The 5,161-nt window shown below is 41.8% G+C and overlaps 1 long non-coding RNA gene across 1 annotated transcript; it reads left to right on the plus strand.

Moving 5' to 3' along the window:
• The first annotated feature begins 3,982 nt into the window (after window positions 1–3,982).
• On the plus strand, window positions 3,983–5,161 carry LOC131004785 (uncharacterized). The gene is made up of 2 exons (XR_009095102.1): window positions 3,983–4,334; window positions 4,933–5,161. It is a non-coding gene; the product is annotated as an uncharacterized LOC131004785 (long non-coding RNA).

The following is a 5,161-nucleotide window of genomic DNA, read 5'->3' on the forward strand; positions in this document are numbered from 1 at the left end:
AACATTGATACACTGCCATAAGCTCTAAGGTAAACCTTGGCATTTATTCCTCATCTTCTTACATTTGCAACCTGCATTTATTGAAAGAAACAAGTATGATTTATATCATTTATTTCAGAATCCTCCCATTTAATCCACCCACAGCAGCCAACCAACACAATCCACCCACAGCAGCCAACCAACACCTATACCTCAAGGTATTTTATGCTATCTCAGTTCACTATCTTCAATTACATTTCACCCCACGCATCATGTATTAGAAGTTCAGAAATATAGGTTGAAGTATATTACAGAGGGGCAGCAAATCACATATGCGTACATAATTTATGGCCTTCAACAGAAATAGTATGATTCATACATTGAGATATTACCACTGTACATAGAACCAAAGCCATGAGAACTCCCATCATGTAGTGACATGAATCGAAATACAATAGCAGAGAATCAAACTTAGCTTTGGGAAAATGGGCCGACTGCCCAAGCAACTGCCGAGCCTAACTGCCGGAGAAAGAGGAGGGCGACTGTCCTTGGCGGTGGCAGCCTCTGGCTTGCTACCTGCCGGACGAACACAGTGAGGAGAGCACGGAGATCTCGCCGATTCTAGAACCCGGCGGCGGCGGCAAAGGTGCTAGCGAGACTTGAAGGCGACAGCTACGGCGTTAACCAACTAGAAGGGAAGAAGCTGACCGACTCCAGAAATCGGAGCAACGCCGGGAACAGCGATAGCAACGGCGAAGCCGGCCTTCCAGTAGCAGCAGCGGTGTCGGGGCTCGGCGGAAATCAGTGACAGCACGGCGGCGCTGGAAGGCTTAAGCAGCGGGCGGCGGCAGCGCTCCTCCAGCAGGCGCTGACCACCGGACGAGCAGCAGCAACTCCAGCCGGCGGCGACTCCAGGCGAAGCAGCAGCCGCTTCCACGCGACGACCGCCCGCCGGATTCCAGATGGAGGCGCGGCCGCGACGATGATTTCCAGAGATAGGGCTCGTTTGAATTCAGCGTGGGGAAGGAAGGAGAAGGAGGACGTCGCCGGGGTTCGACGCGTCGGTAGTCGACGCCGACCGGAGCAGGCGGCAGCTGAGTGGCCGGAGAGGGAGGGCCGATCGAGCGTGGTTTGAGAGAGAAGGGGAGTGTCAGCCGATTTTGAGAGAGATCAGAGAGAGAAAGGCGAGAATTAATTTTGAGGAAATAGGGAGAGAGAACCGAGATGTTGGGGGAAGAAATTTTGGGCTTTTCCTATTTATTAAAGTTGGGCTTATTTATTTTAATTGGGCTTATTTATTTAATTCTTTGGGCCTTGTTGATTTATTTTTAGTGGGCTTGAGTTGGGCTGGCTTATTTATTAATATTGGGCTTCTGATTTTATTTAAATGGCCGATTTTAATTACTGATTGGGCCTCCGATTTTATTTATATGGGCGTTGATTTAATTGTTGTTTTGATTTGTATGGGCTTCATTTAATTGAGTTGGGCCGAAAATTTGGGCCTTTATTTTATTTTCTTTGGGCTTCATAATTATTTATTTTTGGGCCTTATTGTATTTATTATAATTGGGCCTAATTCAATTATTTTGCTTGGGCTTTAGTTTAATTCATTGGGCCTAATTTAATTAATTCATTGGGCCTAATTTAATTAATTCATTGGGCTTTGTTATTTTATTCCGATTGGGCCTCCTAATTATTTTCTTTAGGCTTTGGTTATTTATTCAACTGGGCCCTAAATTTTTTTTTAATTACTTGAGTCCATGAATTACTCCAACTAAACTTTTCAATTTAATTATTGGAATGCCACGATTTATTTAATTCAAGCCCACTTTTCTTAATTAATTATTAGGCTGTATTATGTTGAGCCTTTTAATTATTTGACTTATATTATTACTTCAAGTCATATTTGTTTGGCCCGGTTAATTAGACGCAGCTGCCCAATTACGATTAATTCTTACGAGATTACTAAGCGAATGAGCCGACTTAGTTATCTTCTTTTAATCGATTAAATAGAGCGAGATCTTTTAATCCCATTTAAGTTAGAACACCCTAAGAGAACGGATTAAATTTTATTAATTATCCGGCTTCATGAAACGAGACTTAGCTTTTGTTTAAATCCGATAGCTTGGATTAACAATAGAAATTCCTTGATTATTATTTCAGAATATAATTCATGCATATAGATCATGCATAATTAATTCTGTATTCTCATTATTTGAGGATTTTACTAGAGCAATATCTTATTTATATTCTCGTAATAAAGGTCAAGCACGAGATTAATAATCAGTTAAGGAGCTACTGTACCACAAAAAGTTTCTAACAGGTGGGCATTACTTTCATATATATCAAATGAGTTTAAATGTTACGTTCAAGCAAGTTATTTCATGACTAAATTAATTGAAGTTATTTCAAATATTGTCTTGCCATAAAATGTTTCAATTTCAGTATGATATCTATCTGATGTTACTTTTATCATGTAATCGAATTCGGGTCTTGAGCAGTTGATAGTTATCCTGCCAGGGCTAGTGTACACCAGTGACCGTGAGTCATCTAGCGGGTTGGCCGGTCAAGTGACCGTGAGAGGTGGCCACCTCTCCGGCACAAAGTTCCAGATATGATAGATTACAGAACTTAGACTGCAGTCGAACTTTAAGAATCACAAATGAATTTAGTAAGCTTGGGCCTTTTAGCGAAAAACTCCCTTGCTGTACTGTTTAATTATGGCATGACAATTTACAGTTTTGAAGTATGTATTTTATACTTAGGCATACGTGCCCACTGAGTACTTTTGTACTCAAGCCCTGCATATATTTCTAAATGTGCAGGTTGAACGGCTGCAGATGGTGATGAAGTGACGAGCGGGATTCTTTTGTCTTATTATGTATTAATGAACTCTAGGGTTACATGTCTTCATACATGTAATCAGAATCATATTCCGCTGCGTACTCAGAAGTTTTATGTTTATTTGGCTAAGTCAGAGATATCTGAACTTACTAGTTATTTGAGTCTATACGACTAAACTTCTGTTATATTATAAATATCTCTTTTGTTAAATGATGAAATGCGATCCTTCCTTGTTTGATTATCCCCTTTCTACCCCGCTTCTAATCACCCTCCATTAGTCACGATTTCCCCGGCTTAATTATCCTTAATTAGGGCCGGTCGTGACAACGGCGGCTGGACAGCGGGGCTGTTTAGCGGAGGGAGGCAGGGCACGGCGGCGGTGCCGCTGCTGCCCGGCCACGGCTGGAGAGAGAGAGGTGGTGTGGTTTTGTCTGGGCTGGGGCCGCGGAGGGTTGAGCGGAGGACGGCGGCAGCCGTGGGTTGCTGTCGCCGGGAAATTGAGGGAGGGAGACCGAGGGAAGCAGCGGCTGCTGCTGCTGCTTCTGTCGGCCGGTTGAGTGAAGGGAATGGAGCTCCGGCGGCGGTGAAACTTCGAGAGGAAAGAGGGACGAGCAGATCTTGGAGCAGTCGAGAGAGTGATTCGACTGAAGGTGGGCGGTGGTGACCGAGGTTTGAGAGAGTTCGGAGGGAGATGGGAGATTGCCGGCAGCTGTTGTCGCTGGAGAAGGGGGCGCGGCCGCGGCTTGGCGGCGGCAGGGGGAGACCGAGGGGTTTGGGCGTGAGTCCGAGAGAGAGAGGGAGACGAGCAGTGAAGGGGGAGGGGATGAGTGACTGAAATGTGAGTGTTTGTGCGTGTGTTGCGGCTGATGGGGGGAAGAAGGCTAGGTGTTGGGCTAGGGTGAGGGTTGGGCTTTGGGGTTGGGTTTGAAATTTCGAATTGGGCTGAGTATTTGGGCCGAGATTTTATTTATTTTTGTCTCAGCTGGGCTTTTAATTATTAAATCTAATGGACCTTTATTAATTTATTTAATTGGACTGTGCAGTTTCTTTATTTAAAATGGACTACACTATTTTAATTAATTAGACTTAATTAGTTTGATTAATTATTTTAAAGAAGATTTGCATAATAATATTATATTATTATTATGTACATATTTTAAGTGATTACTTATTATATGCTAAGCATGACATGCATTTGCATATGCATTTTTGCAAATAAAAGTACTCATGATTTAAATTGGTTTTCATTATAATTCCAATTATTAAAGAAAGTCGAGTAAGAATATTGTTGGTGTTCTTAACTCAAGAGAAATGTTTTCAATTATTTATTCATTAAATTTTGAAAACCCGGCTAAGTGAATCATAGAATATTAAGCACTACACCATGACTTAAGATTAGATTCAAGGAGACCTATTGAGAATAGATTTCTTGTAGGCTTTGAGCATCAGAAGGATTAGCACTGCTATTCCGAATCAAAGATAAGGTTAAACGACAGGCTTTGCCTATACAGGTGGGCTTACTTTCCAAATGTACAAAGTATGATTGAGTTATTAAGCTCTAAATGTTTCAATGAAATGCAAATTGTTTATTTAATGTAATGAAAACTGTTTATCCAATAAAATATTTTGTGCACTCTGCTCTGTTTAAGGCTCGCATAAGTTAATCGATCGAGGTTCTCTTATGACCTAACACGTTGTTTGAGAATTGTGTACACCTATTAGCTGACTCGGTGGGTTGATCTCCATTCGGGCACTAATCATGTATGAGGCGTTATAAGGGTGCTCGACGGGATGTGTTCCGGAGCATTGGGTCCCAAATGGGAACTTGACTGGGTTACGCCCTCAGTTCAAGTAAAGCGGGAGATATGGATCCGTCGGTGGCTAAAAGGTCCGGGATCACAGCGAGTAACGGAAAGGGAGTGTGACATGTGCGCACAAATGAAAAATGTTTTAACATGCTTAGAAGTACTTCTTTCATTTTAAAACCTTCTAAGTCATGTCAAGTATAATTGGATAAACTGCTCTTACGAAAATATGAAATGTTTATGAAAATGCATGCCCACTAAGTACATTAGTACTTAGCCCAAAAATACTTTCAAATGTTTTCAGGTTGGCTGGCTGGTGCTGACGGGACGGAGCTGAGGCTAGAGTTAAAATTCATATGTTAGACTTCCGCTGTAGCAATTACTCTTATACATCTTTTGTTTTCTCAACTTAAGATGACTTCATGTCGAGCTTAAATTTGAAATTCTAGTTTTATGCTAATGAATGTTGGTTGTCAGAAGCATGAAACAAAACTTGTGATCCAAAGGGGCATAGCCCGACTTTCTATCATATT

This window comes from Salvia miltiorrhiza, unplaced genomic scaffold (assembly GCF_028751815.1).
Source record: "Salvia miltiorrhiza cultivar Shanhuang (shh) unplaced genomic scaffold, IMPLAD_Smil_shh original_scaffold_455, whole genome shotgun sequence".
Lineage (NCBI taxonomy): Eukaryota > Viridiplantae > Streptophyta > Magnoliopsida > Lamiales > Lamiaceae > Salvia > Salvia miltiorrhiza.